Genomic DNA, 22146 nt, shown 5'->3' with positions numbered 1-22146 from the left:
GTGGCCTGCTCAGCCAAAGGACCTACAGCCTCTCTTGAAAGTATTTATCTACACAGCTGGGACCAATTACTTGCTTTGGGGGTGGAGCTATGCAAAACAAGGAGCCCTCTTCTGTGATTGGACCAAAACAGAGGCAGGAGAAAGTTGGCAGCTTGCAAGGTTCCCTGAAAATCAAATGGGATTTTCTTTCCTCCCAGGTGGCCCAACATGGAATGCAGGTGGGATCTCTATGCATGCTGGCCTCTGAGAAGCGAATGAAATTTTGCATTGAAAATATCAGTCCTGAAACCCATTTTCAGCAGTAGAGCTCAGCCCATGAATCATGGGGTGCTTTGTGCATGTGCAGAGTACTATTAGGAAGCTGCGTTATCCCATGACAGCAGGTCTCTGGGGTTTCACATGGAGAGTCTCTCCAAGCTATCCGTGGAGATGCTGTTGAGGACTGAACCTGCAAGACAAGTGCTCTAACCCAGGCATCCCCAGACTCAGCCCTCCAGATGTTTTGGGACTACAACTCCCATCATCCCTAGCAAACAGGACCAGTGGTCAGGAATGATGGGAGTTGTAGTCCCAAAACATCTGGAGGGTGGAGTATGGGGGTACCTGCTCTAACCACTGAGCCCTTTTTTCTCAAAGGGGTTGCCGCAACCATTCCTCACATCTCCAGGTGAAAAGATTCCAGGTGTGCCCTTCAAGACAAGCTGAACCCCCACTCCTGTCTCCTTTTAGAAGTTTGGTGTGATGAACCAACTGCCCCCCTCCCAACACCCACACCTTTTCTTTTCTTTTCTTTTATAGTACAGAGGCTCATTTAATGAGATTTGTCTGTGCCATAAAAATATCAGAGCAATAAGAAGATTGGATAAAATTCCTCCTGCAAAGCCACATATGTCCGGGAGGCCTGCCCAGGAAGCTGCACAAATTTTCTCTGCCATTGGGCTGGATTTAGCCGTGACCACAAAAAGCTTCTTATAGCACACACAAAAAATGCCCATTAGTGGGTTTTGAAATCAATAGGAAGCAGAGCCCCCACGGCTGTAAAACAAGAAAATGATCCACGGAGCCCGCGATAGCACCTATTAAGCGTCAGCCCTCTTCCATCAACTCCTGTGGGAAAGAGCCTCCTGGCCATCAACAAGGGTGTTATAATTCCTCATGCATACGCCACATTAAAGAGAAAAAAAGCCAATCACTACTCAAAAAAGAGTGTTGCTCTTAGCAACAAGCCCCTTCCCCACCTGCCCGCCTTTCTGCCACAGCTCTCACCCTCCCGTTTGACTCTGGGCTCCAAAGGAAGCAACTCACACAAACAGCTTCTGCTTCAGCCCTACAGAGGCGATTAGAATATCATGTCACCTTGAGCTGACAAAATCTGACTGCAATTAGGATTAAGAGCAAAAAGGAAGAGGAAGGGAAGCTGCATTCAAAATGGAATTTCTGTCCAGGAAGCCAATTTGACTCTCCATGGATTTGTGGGCACAGCGATGGAATCTGCTCAAATCCTGGTTTGGCCAAGGAACTTTCTCTTGCTTCCTATTCTGTGCAAGGAAGAAATGTTGCAGCCTGGCCTTATCCCTGACATGATACCCCCTCTGCCCTGCCTCCAGTGCTGGGAGGCAGCAATGCTTCAGGATATCACTTGCTCTTGTGCTCAAGTGCCTTCCAACTCTAAAATTCTAGGATTCTTTGTGTGCATGAACACACACACACAAACAGTTCCCCCCAGCTAGTTAAGCAGGGAACAACCTTCCAGGCTGCTGGCCTGGCACAGGAACATGAGCTTGAGCCACAGACACTGCAAGTGACTGTCACCCTGACTGAAGGCACCTGACCAATTAGCAGGCAAGGCCAAAAGGCTTCCAGAGGTTTGCAAAGGGAGCTTTAATGAGGGCAAGAAAGGGACGCCTTGGAATTCACAGTGAGCAACAAGAGCACAGCAAGGGGCTCAGCAGCTGCCCAAAGGGGATTATGTCATTGTGATGGGTCTTTTTGTGCCTTACACGTGCTGTGACCAAAAACCCTCAGCTTGTGGAGCAGGCAGAAGAGCAAACCCTCCAAGTGTCGCTATTTTCCTGATTTAGAGAAGCCATCCTGGTTTCTGATTTGAACCTGGAATGTCCCACTTTTCCTTAGGATGTCCCTATTTTCACTGGAGAAATGTTGGAGGGTATGGAGTTATCCGACCTCCAAGCCATCTGAAAGCAATCCAGTAAAGGGAAGTTTTTTATGTTTGTTTATATATATATATATATATATATATATATATATATATATTTGGAATACAACCAATTTTGGGAGGAGGCCCCATTGGCAAAAGCGCACCTTGTGTTACAACCTATTTTGATTTACAACCGAACCTCCGGAATGGATTGTGGTTGTAAACCAAGGTACCACGGTACAGGGAAGTTTTTTTTTTTAAATGTTGAATGTTTTTATATTTGTTGGAAGCTGCCGGAGTGGCTGGAGCAACCCAGTACGATGTGTGGGGTATAAGTAGTAAAATTATCATTATGGAATGGGATGTCCCTATTTTCATCGGAGAAATACTGGAGAGCATGGGAGAGGCCTCCGAAACCTGTTGCAAGGCCAGGGATCCAGGTCACTTCTTGATCAAGGGGAGCCTCCCAGTTCCTACTCCGCTTCTCTCTTCTCTTCTCTTCTCTTCTCTTCTCTTCTCTTCCCTGCCATGCCCTCACCTCTCCCCTTCCCTCTGAGTATTAGGACTTCAGCCTTGGAAGACCCTGATGGCCCTTGGATGGAGGGCTCCTCTACCCACATGGCTGTCTGAGCATCACCCAGTAGCAGGAATCACAGCCAGAAAGGTGCTCTTTGCTTTCACGGAGAAACATCATTGTGATGAAAATAGCATGAGCACATGGAGTGCAGCAAGGCTGGTGGCAGATCCACCCTATAGAAAATGTTTTTAGGTCATAGAATTATAGAAGGGACCCCAAGGGTTGTCTAGTCCAACCCCCAGCAATGCATATGCCTAAGCATGGAAGCACCCAGAAATGCCCCTGGAGACAAACAGGGCTGTGTGAATGAAGAACTGAGCTTCAAGGCTGGCAGGATCTGAAAGGGGCCATCATAGCTCTGTGGCAGAGCACTGGTTCTGCATGAGAAAGGTCCCAGCTTCAACCCACAACAGATATCTCCAGGAAGGGCTGGGAAATACTCGCACCTGAAAAACCCCGGAGAGCTATTTTGCTGCCAGTCAGTGTGGACGATACTAAGCTAGATGGACCAAAAGCTTGGCTCAGTATAAGGCATCTTCCAAAGTTCCTACCAGGGTTTCCCAAACTTGGGTCTTCAGCTGCTGCTGGATTACAACTCCCATCGTCCATATCTAGCAGGACCAGTGGTCAGGGATGATGGGGACCGTAGTCCCAAAACAGCTGGAGACCCAAATTTGGGAAACCCTGGTTCCTGCTGTGGGAAAGGCCCATAGCTCAGTGGTAGAACATCTGCTCTGCATGCAGAACGACCCAGAATTCAATCTCTGAAAGCAGGGCTGGAAGAGGCTGCAGACTGAAAATCCTTCAGGGCTGCTGTAAGCCAGTGTCAATACACAATGCTGGGCTAGGTGGACTACTTGATAAAAGGCAGCTTCCTATATTCTGATGCTGAAGCACATCTATCCATCTATCTGTCTATCAAATTAACATTCCACCCTTTCTCCCAAGCCAGCAAGCACACCCATAATTTAGTTATTTTTTATTTTTATTTTTTTAAATGCATTCTTAAACAGTTACAAGATTCTTAAAACAGTTCCAGTTCATTTCAGGGGTTGCCAAGAATAGTTTCCTTCAGCCTGTTGATATCCCACGGAGGGGTCTATAGGGTTCTGCCCTGTCCCCAGCTGCTCTCAGGGATGTTGCAAGCCCCAGCCCCGCATTCCAAACTGATCTGCAAAGTTAATCGGCTCCCAGCCAGCTCTCCAAATTCCCAGTGCTGCTGTTAATTTATACAGGGGCGATCAGTGTACAGTACTTGTCACTTGACAGAGCAGGAAAAGAAAAGAGAAGAAAGGTCCTTTTTGACATGCCTCAACCAGAATTGGGCAAAGTGTGCCAGCCTGTGATGTAGCCCCTCTCAGAAGGCAGCTCAGGTCTCTGCGGGAGAAGGATATTTTAAAGCTGGGAGACAAGTGCAGGGAAGAGAAAGGAGGAATGATCAGGTGGGGGGGGCAAGGATTTGTAGCCCTCTAAATGTTGTTGGATGACAGCTCACACTGCCCCAGGCCCTTTTGATGCTCCCAGAGGCCACCCCAGGGGTTTTTCCTGCCCCATCTGTATCCTTTGTCTTGGACCCTGTGCCAAGGCCACCTTCCTTCAGTTCAAGTGCACTGTCAGTCAGTGTTGGTGGATCATAAACCTTAGATTCCCAGCCTTCATTTAAAAAGAAGTTGTTTCTGGTATGCGGTAGCAGCCATTGCAGCAGTGGGAGAGCTGGGAAGCAGGCTTCCCTCCAATGGCTCTGTTGTTACAGGCCAGCCCCATCAGGCCTCCTCTCCCTGAACTGCCACCTGAGGGCAGCCGTTCCATCAGGCTGCCTCAGTGGGACAGACAGGAAGGAGCAGGGTCCATTGTATCAGCTTTGCTGAACGCCCAGCTTCATCTTCCACCTCCTGCCCCTGAACAGGAACAACTGCTTGGAAACTGGCACCTGAGTTTTGATTTTCCTCTTCCCTCCCTGTCCCTTTCCCCTTGTGTGTCATGTTCTTTAAGACTGTAAGCCTGCAAGGTAAGTCCTGCCTTGTTTTGATGGTGTGTAAGTCACTCTGAAGGGACGCGGGTGGCACTGTGGGTTAAACCACAGAGCCTAGGACTTGCCGATCAGAAGGTCGGCGGTTCAAATCCCCATGACGGGGTGAGCTCCCATTGCTTGGTCCCAGCTCCTGCCAACCTAGCAGTTCGAAAACACATCAAAGTGCAAGTAGATAAATAGATACTGTTCCAGCAGGAAGGTAAAACGGTGTTTCCGTGCGCTGCTCTGGTTTGCCAGAAGGGGTTTAGTCATGCCGGCCACATGACCCAGAGGCTGTACACCGGCTCCCTTGGCCAATAAAGCGAGATGAGTGCCGCAACCCCAGAGTCGGTCACGACTGGACCTAATGGTCAGGGGTCCCTTTACCTTTTAAAGTCACTCTGGGAGACTTTTTGGCTGAAGTGTGGGGTACAAATGCTCTAAATAAATACATAAATTGAGATGTGCACCTCCATGGCAAGATTCACAGCAATTGCCCCTCCCCCCCAAAAGGATTCTGCTGGTAGTACAGGAAAGCAAACCATCCCAAGGGCTGGACTTGAAGCTCCGATTCCCATGCTTGGGTTTGTTTCCCCAAAGGGCAAGCCAGCCATGGGGTGGGACAGGGGCTGCTAAGGTGGCTGAATAATACAGGCTGGTGAGGGCTGTTTAACCCTTTCGCTCCAAACACTGTTGCCTTGACCAAAGTGCCTCTCCCCCCACCAACTGCTATTAGCTCCTTGGAAAGGGAGGGAAGAGATGGGGGGACCCTTTGCCCATCACTGGACTGTTTCTCGCCTCCATTGCAGCCTCCTCCTCGCCCTGTCCTGGGGCCATAAACCTCATTGTGGCTGAGCTGCTTTGCCAGCATCACCCCCAGAAGCCCCCAAGGAGGGGGCAAAGCATCTGCATTGCAGGGAGGTGGTCCCAGTATCAGCTGCGAATGGCACCTCCAAGTTGGGGCTTGGAAAGACTCCTTCCTGAAACCCCGGAATGCTGCTGCCAGTCAGTGTAAACGACACTGAGCTGCAAGAGCCCAACAACGGTCTGGCTTAGCATAAGGCAGCTGCCTGTGAGGAGGAGCTGCAAGCCGGAGCTTTGCATGGGAACTGGAAAGGGCAGGTTGCTGCCGCTGCCTCCCCGCTGCCTGACAAGGCAGCCGTGACCTTTTCCCCTTTTGTGGCACTTGCGAAATGGGTGGTGCCTTCCCTGCCATGCTCAGCAGACAAGCTGCTCCCAGCGTTCAGAGCCCTGCTGGTGCCATTTGCTCAAAGAGCCTTTTGTCAGCTTCAAAAGGCCCCAGCAGACACCATTGGGGAGTGACACAGAATTGCCTGTTGGGGCAGGATAGTGCCAAGCAGTGGGGTGTGTGAGCAGGCTTCCCACACAGCCACCCGGTGGGGCTGGAGCAGCACATCTTGACCCTCCCTCCCCCGGGCAGAGAGCGGGAATTGCCACTGCAAGTGGTGGTGGAGGGTGTGCCCAAGTGCCTCCGTTCAAAAAGAGAGCGGATTTCTTTGAGCATTTGTGCTCAGGCTCATTGCAGCAGCTCAGGCGGAGGCTGCAGCCCTGCCGCTTCCTGGAACACTCAACAGAATCATGCCAGGCAGCTGCATGGCCAAAAAATAAAAAATAAAAAGCAGCATCAGACGTAAGCTGTCAAACGGAGCAGCACTGGGCAGGCCATTGGCTTGTCTGGAAGGGCAGCCGGCCATCTGCAAGGAGGTAGGGGCTAGCTGGCCGGCTAGCAGCTTCTGTGTTTCTGTGTTAAGAGCCCTGGCCCACCCCTGGAGATGGACTTGGCATTGTGAAGATGACCTCCCATAGTTAAGCTATGGAACTCCCATAGTTAAACTATGGAACTCACTGCCACAGGAGGCAGTGATGACCACCAGCTTTAAAAGAGGATAAGACAAAACCATGGAGGAGGAGAGGGCTATCTACTAGCCACAATGGCTATGCTCTGCCCCAAAGTTGGAGGCAGGAATTATTCTGAATACCAGTTGTTGGAAACAGCAGGAGGAGAGAGAGAATGCTCTTGTGCTCAGGTCCTGCTTGTGGGTTTCCCACTGGGGCATCTGGCTGCCCACTGTGAGCAGAGAAGGCTGGACTGGGTGGGCCATTGGTGGCAGTAAGCTCATCATGTTTCTCATTGAAGTGCTATGGCAGATGTTAAGTTTGAAGGCAGGTTTTAGTTTATCAAAGGTGGGGAGCATCCGTTGTTTGTCCTGACAGCAAACAGCCTTGGCCCAGCCTGACCAACCTACTGGGATGAAAACGGCTCCTGAGGTGGAGATCCTGCATTCAGCCTGGCTGCCATACCTCTTGTGCGGAGACCTTGGATGAAATGAGGGAGGGGGGAGAGAGAGAGTTTCACAGGATGCAGCTGCAGCAGCAAGTTTAACACTTCCTCCTGCTCTACTGGGGGAGCTTAATTTCCGGAGAAAGTCAAGTTGCAAATGAGTTTGCAACCAGCCGGGAAAAGCACCTCCTTGTGCATTCCTGTTAATTCAAAGCACTGCCTGTTTGCCTTTCCACCTCAGCCGCTTCCTGGTCCCCGGACTTGGGAGGGCAGCATGAAGAGCCCCCAGCCCAGGTGCCCTGATAAGGCAGGAAAGGGGACAGACAGGGAGGATGTTTCCAACACTTTGCTAAGAAAAGCACAAAGCCCTGGTTCAGATGGAGACAGTCCGAGCACAAAGCTCTGTTGTGAGTTGCTCTTGTTCAGTGATGCTGCCCTCATTCCTTTTGTGAGCTGTCAGTAGGGAAGTGGGAGGCCTCCAGGATTGTTCTAAGTTGGGGGGAGGCAGGATGGAAGCATACAGACCATCTGGGAAGCCATCAGATTTGAAAGCTCTCCTCCTTCCCTGTAAGTAAGCAGGCAAAGAACTCAAGATGCAAGGCCATCTCTCATTTGCCCTAGTTCTAAGAGCAGGGCCTTCTTGGCTGCAGCTCCAGGGCAGGGAATCGCCTTCCACCAGCTGCAGGCCTGATTTCACCCTGTCTGTCAGAATCACTCAAGGTGGGTAACCTGTTCTGAATACTGGAAGGTGCTCAGAGAGGATGGACACATGTCTCCTCTTGGTCAGTAGTCAGAGGGAAAGAGGGGCTGTGCTTCCTGCTGGGCACAGGTATATCAAACAAGCTGCACTCCCGACTCAGCCTGATATCCTCCTCGCATTCAGAAAATCTTTGTAGAATCATAAAATTGTAGAGCTGGAAGGGAGTCCCAAGGCTCATCAAGTCCAACGCCCTGCAATGCAGAGATCACAGCTAAAGAATCCATGACAGATGGCCATCCAACCTCTGTTTAAAATCTTCCAGTGATAGAGAGTCCACCAGCTTCTGTTCCACTGTCAAACAGCTCCTACCATCTGAAAGTTCTTCCTAAAGTTTAGTCAGAATCTTCTTCCCCATCATTTGAATCCATCGGTTTGATCCTACCCTCTGGAACAGCAGAAAACAAGCTTGCTCCACCTTCCATGTGGCAGACCTTCAGATATCTAGAGATGGTTCTCATATCACCTCTTCTCTTCTCCAGGATAAAAAGCCCCAACCCTCTCAACCTTTCCTCATTAAACTTGGTTTCCAGACCCTTAGACAAGAAACCATATGCAGACACAGCTCCTGTCCTCCCCCTGGTGCCTTGCTCAGGTGAGCCACTCAGGGGATTGCAAGCTCCTTGTTGCTCTACCTTCACTCAGCTCCTGCAACGGACCACCCCACCAAGGTGCCAGAAGGGCTGCCACATCATGCCCATGTGGCCCTTGTTTCTTTGAAGGTGGCAGCCAGTTCAGCATTTTCTTCTGCTCTAATGTCCAAAACTGAGAGGTAGCGGATAACCCTTCTCCACCTACACAGACACAGCACACTCTCTTCTGAGCTTCAGGCAGCCTCCCCTCCACCAGCTGGTGCCCACCAGATATCTTGGACTACAACTCCCATCATCCCCAGCTTCCACAAGCCACGGTAGATGGAGCTCATGGGAGACATACCCCAACAACCTCAGGAAGGCTTCTGTTTGAGGAAGGCTCAGGAGAAGATCATGGCTGGAGGGCGTCTTCTTCAGACAAGTGCAGCTGTTATCCTCACTCCCCCACCCCACCCCAATCCTCCTCCTCTTCTTCCTCCGAGCCCCTCCCCAGCCTCAGCCCAGCTGGTGGGGGAGGGCACTAATTAGTGGGGCACATCCCCTCCCCCTCCCCTAACCCCTCTGCATGTTGAGGAAAGAATCAATAATAGTGAATTAATGTCTGTTAACAACTAATAACCCTCCTCTCCCTTCCTTATTACTGAATGACCTCAAGCCAGCCATTAGTCTAACAGACGATGGGCATGTGTGTGGCATGGTTAATGATGCTGGACTGAACCCAGCGCCACCTCACTCATCCAGAACGGCCTCTGCTCCAGCCAGGCTGGGCACAGCAGGAGGAGGCCAGGAGGGCAGGATAAGCACAGCTGTTGCAAGGAGGGGGTGGCAGGGGGCCACCCCCATCAGTGCCAGGATCGGTCATTGCCCCCATGCATCCCAACAGCGGAGAGCAGGCCCTGTTGGGCGGTGCTTTAAGGTAGCACAAAGGAAGCCCCTGTAGGGCCAGAGTAACAAATAGGCAAAGTTGGGGAGTTGCCAAGGCTCGCTCACTTGTGGTGACCCCCTCTAGCAATTTTATTATTATTAAAACATCTTGCCTAAAAAAAAAGTCTCAGCACAACTTACACTTAAAAGCATAAACCTAAATACATTGTACCATGCAGGGCAGGGGAAGAAAATTTCATACAAAAACATTAATCTGTTTTCATACAGGTAACTCCCAATTTACCACACGTTTAGGGACACAGGTGGCACTGTGGTCTAAACCACAGAGCCTAGGGCTTGCCAATCGGAAGGTCAGCAGTTCGAATCCCTGCAACAGGGTGAGCTCCTGTTCTTCAGTCCAGCTCCTGCCCACCTAGCAGTTTGAAAGCACGTCAAAGTGCAAGTAGATAAATAGGTACCGCTCCAGCGGGAAGGTAAACGGCGTTTCCATGCACTGTTCTGGTTCGCCAGAAATGGCTTAGTCATGCTGGCCACATGACCCGGAAGCTGTCTGCGGACAAATGCCAGCTCCCTTGGCCTATAGAGCGAGATGAGTGCTGCAACCCCAGAGTCGTCCGCGACTGGACCTAACAGTCAGGGGTACCTTTACCTTTACCACATGTTTAAGTGAAATCACATATATATGAAACACCATTGAGAAAGCCTGCAAAGCCCCGTTCTGTTCCGTCCCTCTCCATTCCTCTCCTTTTTGTGGCATTTTTGGATCACTTTTGGGTTCGGCATGGTCGGGCACATATTAAGTGTGTGTGTTAGTAGGGAGTTGCCTGTATTTGGTCATAGCTCAGTCAGTAGAGCATGAGACTCTTAATCACAAAGTCATGGGTTCGAGCCGAGCATTGGGCAAAAGATTCCTGCAATGCAGGGGGCTGGACTAGATGACCCTTGTGGTCCCTTCCAACTCTACTATGCTATGATATGATAGGACAACATTCAACACACACACACACACACACACACACACACACCATGAGAGCCATAGAAAGCTTTGGCAGCACACTAACAATGAAACAGAATCAGCTCAGACCATCAAAGACCCGGGAGGGAGCACCAAAATGTCAGTGGAGGTGCCAGGCAGATCATGCCACAATCAGGGAGCCATAGCTGAGAAGGCCCTGCTCTCCTTTTGCATGCTACAGCTGCCTTCCCCTGACCCACCTGCAATCTAATTCACCCCTCCCTTGTTGTCTCTGCCCTGTTCTTCATCTTCCCCTTGCCTTATGCTTTGGCCAGTTCCACAAATTGGTCCAGTGAAAGGACTGCAGCAACAGCAGACGGGCCCACCCAGAGAAGGGGGGCCCTCGGGACACCTTGTCTAAGCCCCCACCCAACACACACACCCCAAAACACCCTGCAGCCCATACTGAACCCCACTGCAACTTAGTGGATCTACATCTGAAACATTACCTGCCACCATAAGAGCTAACTCCTCGTGGTCATGGGGACTTTGGCCTCCCACAATAAAATATTTGAGGGGGCTGGGCCCCCACAAAGTTGATGGGCATTCCCATTCAATGGTGTGTGCGCACTGCATCATGTGATTGATTATGCGGGGTGGGGCTTACTCAATATTTTATTCAAGTTGGCACCCCTGCCTACCACACCAGTTGTGGCTCTCTCTCGAAAAACATTCTTCGGTGTGACCACATTTTGAAAACCGCTGAGACTGAGGACATTCCATACCGGCAAAGGCACATCCCGGGAGAATACGGCTCAGGCATAGCTGCTTCTGCCAGGGAGAACCAAGGAGCAAAATATTGATTGATTGATTGATTGATTGATTGATTGATTGATTGGATTGACTGACTGACACAGACACACACATGCTTTGCTGCACACAGCTCTTGAAGGCTCCTCCACCTGCAACTGCTCCAACACCCCCAACAATTCCTTGAACCTGGAGCCTCCCTCACCACAGACTAGAAACACCCTTCCTTTTTTGAAATAAAATGTATACTAAAATATAAACCCCATGGGGGCTACTGCTGCCATCTGGTGGAGGATGGAGGACACCCACCGCCTCCTCCTGAGTGCCAATGCCCACTACCACCAGATTCCTAGCCAAAGAGAGGGTGAGGATCGGACGCACCATTCCCCCCCATGAAGTCTGGCAGGCAGGAGGGAACACCTGAAGCCTCTTACCTGGGGCTGCGGAGAAAGAATGAATGCCCCTCCTCGGCTGCAGCCTCTTTCAGACTTCATTGATGGAGAGATTAATGCAAGTTATCAAGGCGTAGGGGTGGGGGAGGTTTTTGGGTTTTTTTATCACGGCCATGTTTCCAAAACAAAGTGGAGGGTAGCTTTATTACTCAGCAAATAAATACCAGTTGCAGGTTTATTTTGCACACTTGGGAAGAGAGGAGGACGTGAGCAAAAATATTCAAAAAATAAAATAAAATGGATTCAATTCTACTTTAATTGACCTTTGATTCTCAGTGCAATGCCGCCTCCCCCCCCCCCGATTCCACCACCGGCATGCTGTTGCTTCAGCCTTTAATTTCTTCTGGTAGAGCGGCTGCGTTCAATGATTCATTCTGTCCCGAGGCAAAGCACACACTGTAATTGCTTTTTAAGTTCCTGGAATGTCAGAGCCAGGATTGAAATTTTACGTATCACTCCTCCTCCCCCTCCAACCCACACCCCCCCTCCCGCCGCCGCCGCCGCCAACCCCACAACTCCGCCGCCGCTGCCACCGCCACACAAATTCAACAGTGGCTTTAATAATAACATTGCAGAAAGAGAGAGGCAGATTTACAGCCCCAGAAAAATGTAATCAAATTTCCAGCCGGAAAGCAATAAGTCCAAATGCTGGTTTTCATTTGGAAGCTTGTTAGATCAATGCGGTTTCACCTGCGCGGCCCCCAAAATTGTTTCTCCCCTTTCTCTGCAACGCTGACTGGGGTGAAAAGCAACAGTTGGTAGCTGTGGGCAGGACCGGAGATGGGGGTGCTCAGAGAGCTCTCCGTGGGTCACCCGGTACAGCTGCCCCCAGCACAGAGAAACATGGGGAGGCGGGATGTTAGGTGTGTCTCTCCTTTTTACTGGCAGACGAGAGCATCTTTAACAGTTGCATCACAGTGACAAGTCCAACAGGTTGAGCTTACTTACGCCCAGCATCACCACAGCAGGAAAAGCTGAAGCCCCAGATTGCAACGAGGGCAGTGATCCTTTGGCAGTAGATCAACCTTCCAGGGGGACGCAAAATGTGAAGCAAGCTTTGGACCCCTGGAACAAGCCACCAAACTGTAGGGTTCATTTCTCCTGCCTAACACTAGAACCCATGGACACCCAATGAAGCTGTGTAGGGAGATTCAGGACTTCCATCATGCAGCGCTTAGTTAAACTGTGGAACTCCCTCCCACAGGAGGCAGCGACGGATACCTTTCTAGATGGCTTTAAAAGAGGATTCGACAAATTCATGGAAGTGAGAGCTATTGATGGTTACTAGCCAGGATGGCTATGCTCAGCCTCCACGGATAGAGGCCGCAGCTCAGCGACAGAGCACCTCATTTGCATGCAATAGGTCCCAGGTTCAGTGGCATCGCCAGGTATGAATCAAGGAGACCACTGCTTGTAATTCTGGGAAGCCTCTGCTACCAGTCAGTGTAGACCAGGGGTTGTCAACCTGGTCCCTACCGCCCACTAGTGGGCATTTCAGGATTCCAGTGGGCGGTAGGGGGTTCTACGTCACAAGCTGAATCCTCCTTCCATCGAGCACTGGTGGGCGGTAATGAAATTTTACCATCAAGAGTTGTTGTTGTTTAGTCGTTTAGTCATGTCTGACTCTTCGTGACCCTGTGGACCAGAGCATGCCAGGCACTCCTGTCTTCCACTGCCTCCCGCAGTTTGGTCAGACTCATGTTTGTAGCTTCGAGAACACTGTCCAACCATCTTGTCCTCCGTCGTCCCCTTCTCCTTGTGCCCTCCATCTTTCCCAACATCAGGGTCTTTCCCAGGGAGTCTTCTCTTCTCATGAGGTGGCCAAAGTATTGGAGCCTAAGCTTCAGGATACTCTAATTTAAATTTGCCCTTTATTCAGAATACTGAGGACTAGAATCTTTCTTTCCCTTTGGAAAGAAAGGGGAAATTTCTGGCATCTTTAGGTAGCACTGGGGAAAGTCTCCTGTCTGAAACCATGCAATGGCTGCTAGCCAGTGCAGACAATACTGAGCTAGATGGACCACAAGGGTCCAGTTTCCCTGTGGCCACCATTGCTCTTGTGACTGAGCAATGCAAATGCAAGTCCTGACCACAAAAAAGCATCCTCTTGGGAAAACAGAGTTGTGACTATTGGCTGGAGAACCCCACGCCCTGCTGGATTCGTTCCCGAGCTGGTGGCCAATCCTGAGCTAAATGTGCCGTCTGGGCTTGACTCTGTCAATAGCAGGCTATTCCTCCCAGCCAGCTGGCTCTTGAACTGCTTTTGGAGGCCACTGAACTTCCCCCATTAAACTCCGTCCTGGCAATAAGTCACTTACAAGCTGCTCCACGCAGTGCCGGCATTAATAGATAATCCATACGCTTGAAGGAGAGTCTATCACCAGCTCATTACCAAGGATAAATCATGGAGGAAATATTAAAATGCTTCAAGACTGTCATCCAGGCCCTGAGAGCGGCTGCCCAGAGCAGGCAACTCTTGCAGAGAGGAAGGTTATTTGCCTCCCCCTCCCTTCAAGCGCAGTGCCATTGAGGAGCTGGGGCTCCAACCCACGGAAGCAACAGTCTTGTCACTAGGAACATTGCCCGCAAAAGCTGACAGTCCCCTGCCCCCGCCTGGAAACGCTAGAGTTGCTTAAAAAATGACTCCGATCCCTGGAAAATTGACTTGTCTAGAATTTCAGGACAGAGGAGAGGAAGTCCTTCTTCACGCAGCACATACTTAAACTATGGAACTCACTTCCGCAGGAGGCAGTGATGGCCACCAACTCACCAAATGGCTTTGAAAGAGGATTAGACATTTTCATGAAGGTGAGGGCTGTCAATGGTGTAGTGGTTAAGAGCAGTAGTCTCGTAATCTGGTGAACCAGGTTCGCGTCTCCGCTCCTCCACATGCAGCTGCTGGGTGACCTTGGGCCAGTCACACTTCTCTGAAGTCTCTCAGCCTCACTCACCTCACAGAGTGTTTGTTGTCAGGGAGGAAGGGAAAGGAGATTGTTAGCAGCTTTGAGACTCCTTTTGGTAGTGATAAAGTGGGATATCAAATCCAAAACTCTTCTGTTCTTCTAGCCAGGATGGCTATGCTCTGCCTCCATGACTGGGAGGCAGCAGTGCTTCTGAATATCAATTGCTGGCAACCAGAGGGCCTCAAATCCTGCTCGCAGGTTTCCCTAGGGTCAGCCCATAGGAGCCAACTCCTAGGGGCTGAGATCGCTTCACACACACCCCAATAAAATGTTTGAGGGGGCCGGTGCCCCCAAAGCTGATGGGCATTGCCATTCTAATGGTGTACGTGTGTTGGGCTTGTGATTGATTATGTTGGATGAGGCTTAACCTGGGCCACCCAATATTTTATTCAAGTTGGCACCCCTGGGTCAGCCACTGTGGGAACAAGACGCTGGACTAGATGATCCAGCAAGCTCTTCTTATGTCAACCACACACTTGCAGGCACTAATGTGTTGGGCAAGGGGCAGGGAAGGGCTACCCAGCTGCAGCCTGGAGCAACTGAGTGCTGAAGAGGACTTTGGCAACCTTAGAACCTGACTTCAATGTCCAGGAGAAGAAAGGGAAGCCCTTCCCCTGTTCCAGTGGTACCTCCTGTGGGTGGGTCATGCACTCTATGTGGAGCTCTCCTGGGATGGATCCAGATGCTGAAGCTGGTGCAGATTGCCCTGGCCAGGTTGTTGGATGGAGTACCTGGACTTTGGATGGAGTACCTTACACATGGGCTAAGGGATCTGTGCAGACAGCCCATCAGCAACCTGGTGTCGGGATTCGGGGAATCGGCTCCCCCCTCCCCTTGGCAGTAGATAAGAAGATCAAAGAAAGGAACATCTTACCAGTTAGAAACTCTAATAATCACAGCGAGAGAACAAAGAACACATCTCCTAGAAATGACGGTGCTCCCAATTAAGGATCACACCCCCTTCCATCCCTATTTATCTACATCACTCCTACATTTTGTAATCTGAGCTTGTACCCTCTGTGCTTTCTGTTCTGAGACTTTCTGAGCTCTTCGGACTTTGGAGAGATTGGAGGAATGCTGTCCAATGACTGTGAATCTGTTAACCCTCTCTCTCCCAGTGTTTCTTCTCCTAGCTGTTCCCCATCCAGTATTTCCCAGCTTCTGCCATCTGAACTATGCCCCTCTGCAAACCACTGTTCCAAATCTATACGGTCCTCCAGCTCCTGGGAAGATTCAGGAGCAGGAGCAGGGGAAGCGGGTGGCTCCCACCATTCCTCTCAGTGCAGCCCTCCTCAGCATGGTCCCTGACACCTGGGCCATGTCTAAGGTCTCATTGTTAATGCATAAAGCCCTGAACAGCTTGGGACTTGGTTGCCTTAAAGTCCACCTGCTCCTCTGCAGACCCGGAAGATCGCTTAAGTCATCTGGGGGAATTCTACTCCTGGCACAGCTGTGGACAGTGACCTCAAAAGAGGCATTTCCTGCTATTGCCCCTGTTCTTCAGAATGTCCATCCCCTCCCCGCCACATGTGAAACAGCAACCGCATCAGTTGCTTTGCCTGGCATCTTGGAAATGCTTATCTTTTTATCCAAGTTTTCCCTGACCCTGTTTTATCTGTTTCAGTCCCCTGAATTTTGTTTTCTTTTTTTATAGTCTTTTTAAAAATCAATTTTAACTTGTGTTTTACTAAGAGTAGACCCATTGAAATCAATAGAGCTAGGTTAGTCATGGTCATTCATTCTAACTGACCTACTCTGAGTAGGACCAACATTGGCTACCACCCATGGTTTGGTTTGGTTTAGTTTGGTTTGCATATGGTCTAGCTCACAGAGATTTTAGAAATATTAAGCGCGCTTTCACCAATGGGACCTCTACCAAAAAATTGATTGTAATCCAAAAAAATAAAATAAAAATGGGTTGTAATCCCCAAAAAAAGGGACATGCACTTCCGGGTTTGAAGTGGTTGTAATCCAAAGCACTTGTAATCCAAAGCGGTTGCAAACCAAGGTACCACTGTACTGGATTGCCTTCAGACGGCTTGGGAGTTGGATAAATCCATACCCTCCAACATTTCTTCAATGAAAATAGAGACATCCTAAGGAAAAATGGGACATTCCAGAATCAAATCAGAAACCGGGATGGCTTCTCTAAATCAGGGACGTCCCTGGAGAAAAGGGACACTTGGAGGGTCTGTTGCTGCCACTTAACTGGGCATCCTATAAACCACTGCCAGGTGAGAGATGGAGAGGGATTCCTTCCCTTTGACCATCAACCTGATCGCAGGTGAATCTTGTGTGCTGCTCTCTTGCCAAGGATACGATGTAGGAAGCCTCTTTCCACCCCACCCACCCCCCGCAGATGAATGGGGGCTTCTGCGTGCCCTGCCCCCTTGCACAGCAGAGCTCAGCTTGTTTGATAAATAAGAGACGGCACCATCAATATTCTATAAGCCAAAGGACTGCAGTGCATTAAAAAATGATGAGGCCCAGCCTTTGGAGCCAGCCAGCCCCCACCCACCCACCCGCTCTCTCTTTGCACAGGGGAAAGAGGTATTTAAAATCGAGCGTCAGCAGCACTTGACAGCTGCATTTGTCGTGAAGGTGATAAATAGTTTTGAGGAATATTCAATATGTTCAGGATCATTCCATCACCAACAAGAGCATCAGCAGGCAGCCACAAACGTCGTGGGAAGGGCATTTTGAAGAGCCAGGAAGGGGGAGGCCACCGGAGACTGGGATTCCCCCTTTGCTACAAACGTCCAGCAAATAGTTTCTAAAGGAATAATCTCACAAGGATTTAAAAGGTTCTTAAGCCAACTGTGTTATGCCCCAGAAGAGTGAGCTGACCCTTTCTCACCCCCACCCCCACCCAAAGGCCATGCCCAGCAGGGCAAGAAGGAGCAGGTTGAAGCCAAAGTGCCAAGGAGAAGGGATCTTGATTGGCAAAGCATCTGCTGTGCCCCTGAGCTGTGGGCTTTGCGTCCCCTAAAGCCCCCGCAGTGAAACCACAGTAAGACTTTGGATTTCAGGAAGCTGCTTTATACATTATACTTGGTCCATCTAGCTCACTATTGTCTACATTGACTGGCAGCAGCTCTCCAGCAGGGGCCCCTCCCAGCCCTACCCAGAGATGATAGAGATTGAACCTGAGACCTTCTGCATGCAAAGCAGATGCTCTCCTGCTGAGCTACATCCTGCCAGTTGGATGCTGGGACAATCCCATTCACAATCTGCTGGCAACATGGATCAGCTCAGAGGTGCAGAGCATCCAAAGAGACAGGCAAGGCAATCAGTGACCAGCCTCAAACAAAAACCAAAAATGAGCAAGTAGACCTTTATCAGAAATGGCCTGGCTCCATTTCAAGCTCCAGGTGACCAGCTGCACAAAAGCTTCGGTCAACCAACAGCCCTGCAGATCCACCAAGTGTCCCTATTTTCTAGGGACAGTCTTGGATTTACAGAAACCATCCCGGTTTCTGATTTGATCCTGGAATGTCCTGCTTTTCCTTAAAGGTACCCCTGCCCATACGGGCCAGTCGTGTCCAACTCTAGGGTTGTGCGCCCATCTCACTTAAGAGGCCGGGGGCCAGCGCTGTCCGGAGACACTTCCGGGTCACGTGGCCAGCGTGATGAAGCTGCTCTGGCGAGCCAGCACCAGTGCAGCACACGGAAACGCCGTTTACCTTCCCGCTAATAGGCGGTACCTATTTATCTACTTGCACTTAAGAGTGCTTTCGAACTGCTAGGTAGGCAGGAGCTGGGACCGAAAGACGGGAGCTCACCCCGCTGCGGGGATTCGAACCACCGACCATGCCATCGGCAAGCCCTAGGCGCTGAGGTTTTACCCACAGCGCCACCCGCGTCCCTGCTTTTCCTTAGGACATCCCTATTTTCATGGGAGAAATGTTGGAGGGTATGGCAGGATGCCCTTATTTTCATCTGAGAACTGTTGGTGGGTATGAGCCACCTGAAGGCAGCCCTGTATAGTTTTGTTAATGTTTAATGTTTTATTATGTTTTTATATATGTTGGAATCCACCCAGGGAGCTGGGGCAACCCAGTCAGATGGGCAGGGTGTAAACACAGTCATACCTCATGTTACGTCCACTTCGTGTTACGTTCTTTCAGGTTACGTCCTGCGGCAACCCAGAAGTACCAGAAAAGGTTACTTCCAGGTTTTGCCACTCGCACATGCGCAAAATGGCATCACGCGCATGCGCAGAAGCAGCAAATCGCAACCTGTGCGCTGCTGCGGGTTGCGTTCTTTTCATGTTGTGAATGGGCCTCTGGAACGGATCCCATTCGCAACCAGAGGTACCACTGTAGTAAAATACTAATAGTAATAGTAGTAGTAATAGAATAGGATGTCCCTATTTTCATCAGAGAAATGTTGGTGGGTGAGGTGGAAAAAAAGTGCAAGGGAGTCAAGGCCTGCTCCACCTGGACTGTCCCCCTACCTCGTTTTTACAAATTGTTATCAATCGCATTAGTTCTTTAAAACCTTGGGTATCTTGGCAGAAAGGTAGTAAATAAATTCAGTGAATAAATAATAATTAAAAGATAGACTGTCAGAGCAGCCATCATCCTGTAAATGCACTGGAGAGGAAGGATGTTGTCCTTTGGTGTCTCCAGATGTCAACAATCCAAGATCTTGTCTTGGTCTCGTCTGCACAATGAAAGCAGCAGCCAGTCCCTTTATCAGGGTACCTCTCACTTCCCGAGGAGGCCTGTCTGTGCTTGAAAACAGAGTCGGTCCTTCAAGCAGCCAGGAGGGCTCCGTGGCTCTTGCCCAGTTCTCGGCTGACCTCTGTGGCTTTCAATTAGGTGGCTGGATATTTATGAAACTCTCAGCGGCCGAGGGAAGATTCCTCACCGGCTGGCTTAATGGGCTGCCTGCTCCTTGCTGCCACGCAGCGCAGGGCTAGCAGTCCAATCTATTCTGTAATCACGTTCAGCTGCCAGCGCAGTGGCTGAGGCTGGCAGAGCATTCTATTAAGAGGTGCCACTTTTGCTGAGAGAGAGAGCGGGTTTTATGTTACCATAAATTGTCAACAGTTGGTCCTGTGCCTGTGGAGGAAGGATCGATACCCAGCAGAGGGAGAAAGTGCTGAGAAAGGGGAAGAGAGAGATGCTAATTAGGCCAGGATTTAAGAGTCCAGGGGTGCAAGTGACAGCACTTAAACAGGGGATAAATTATGGGAAGCCTCTGCCCTTCAGGCTGGGTGTACTCAATCACAAACACAAACAACACAGAGGCACCACAGGAGGGTGGTAGGAGAGCACACAGAGCGCCACCGAAGCCAGAGACAGGGCTAGCATGTCCCTACACTAGAGCACAAAGCAGCCCTCTCTCTGGGAGAGAAGGAAAAGGTGAGCTCAGGTAAACAGGGGAGGCTGTTCGCAGGAATGGAAGCGGGGACAGGTTGCAGCACCCCCTGGAAGTCATCAGGTAGCTTATTCACACATGCATGGCCATCACCGAGCGATTCACACAGCACCCAAGGGTGCATGTGCTTCCTGGAGAGGTTTGTTGTGCAGGGAACCCCCAAAGGCCAGTTAGAGCAATAGTTGGGGGCCTCCATCAATCTCTCAGGAAACAGCAGTTATGGGATGAGAGGAGGCGCTATAAAAGGCTGCTGCAGGGCCAGAGGCAAGGAGTTCTCCCCGGGGGGCTGGTGGTGGTCATCAGCATCTCAATATAGCTGCTGCCATGGACTCTGGACCTCCAGCTACCCCCAGGAGAAAAAGAAGAGAGAAGATTCTCAAGAATTTTGCTCCTAAAGACAGCCTCTGTCAACAGGCTGCCCTCCAGACTTCTCCTGGACCCCTGAGGCTGGTGGCTGATGGGAATGTTCGACAAGAACCTGGGAGACACCAAGGTTTGAATCCCCCACTCAGCCACAAAGCTTCCTGGTTGGCCTTGGGCCAGTCACTGCCTCTCAGCCAAACCTACCTCACAGGGTTGTTGTGGGAATTATAGGAGAGCCATGTTTACCACCTTGAGCTCCTTGGAGGGAAAGGTGGGGTGTAAATGCAATAAATAAACAGATAAAGGAATTTGGAGAGCACCCAGAGGGTGAAGACGGTTCAAATCTAAAGTCCTGGAAGCCACCCCAGAGACAAAGGAAGAGGAGGGTTATACAGTGGCACCTCGGGTTGCAGACGCTTCAGGTTACAGACTCCACTAACCCAGAAATAGTACCTCGGGTTAAGAACTTTGCTTCAGGATGAGAACAGAAATCGCGCGGCGGTGACTTGGCGGCAGTGGGAGACCCCATTAGCTAAAGTGATACCTCAGGTTAAGAACAGTTTCAGGTTAAGAATGGACCTCCAGAACGAATTAAGTTCTTAACCCGAGGTACCACTGTACAGCATTCATACAACATACAGAGAACCAAAGCTCACCCAGTGCCAGCAACCCTCTGCTCTAAGGATACATCACCCCCCACCATGACTTCATGTTATTTGACAGCCATGCTCCCCCTACTGCTGGAGCCTGCAGTAGCTTGCCCACCCAGCTGCCTCCCGGCTCTTAACCTCCTCCAATGACCTAGATTTGATCCTCCCCACCCCACATCTGCCACACAAACACACACACTCCCCCCCCTTCCTCTGAGAGCCAATGCCAGTCCAGGAGACAATGCAATCAGGAAGAGAGATCCAGGGTCTCCATAGCTCACATGGGACTCTCTCCCCACACCCTCTGCCGCCCCGCCACCTCTCCTTCCAGCAGCTCCTGATCCAACCAATAAGGAGCTATAAAAAAAAAAGACCCTACCAGAATTGGAAAAATATTGGCCAATATAATAAACAATAAAACTGTATTAGCTCTAATTTGGCATTGCCCCAGGCAGTATTAATATAGCTATAACCCAATCACTTATAAATAAATGATGGCCTTGCACTTTAATATGACATCTGTCCCGGCAATTTCCATATGTGGCATAAAATAATTATGAGCTTGGAAATGAAATCAAAACAGGAAGAGGTTTGCCCCGCTCTGTGGCTGCAGCCAAGGTGAAGGGAAGGGGCAAGCGGCAGCAGACGGCGGCCAGCTTAGTCCAAATGCCAACTCTGGAAATGTATATCTGCATGCCAGGAGTGCCAACCTCTGGGGGCTCTTTGGGATTTTTGATTAAGTCCCATGGGAGTCACCCCCTCTGGTCCTTTCTTGTCTCCCTGCCCCACTCCAAGAGACTTGTATCCAGCTCTAGGCATCACAGTTTGAGGAGGATATTGACAAGCTGAACAAGGTGTGCAGAGGAGGGTGACCAAGATGATCAAGGGTCTGGGAACCAAGCATGATGGGCAACGGTTGAAGGAGTTGGGGTGTTTAGACTGGAGAAGACTGAGAGGTGGTATGAGAGCCATCTTCAAATATCTGAAGGGCTGTCATGTGGAGGGTGGTGACAAAGCTTTTTTTCTGCTGCTCCAGATGGACCCAATCCCATGGATTCAAATGACAGGAAAGGAGATCCCAACAAAGCATCGGGAAGAGGTTTTTAAACAGAAGTTGGATGGCCATCTGCCAGGGATTCTTAGGTGCGATTCCTGCACTGCTGGGGGTTGGGGGAGTCCTTTCTAGCTCTACGGTTCTGTTTCTAAGACAGAAAGTCTGCACACTTCGCTTTTCCAAGAGTTCAGATCCAGTAAAAGTAATTTGAGCCTTGAAAAGCCAAAGGGG

This window comes from Podarcis pityusensis (genome assembly GCF_964106645.2).
Source record: "Podarcis pityusensis genome assembly, chromosome: 14".
Lineage (NCBI taxonomy): Eukaryota > Metazoa > Chordata > Lepidosauria > Squamata > Lacertidae > Podarcis > Podarcis pityusensis.
This window is presented reverse-complemented; position numbering follows the sequence as displayed.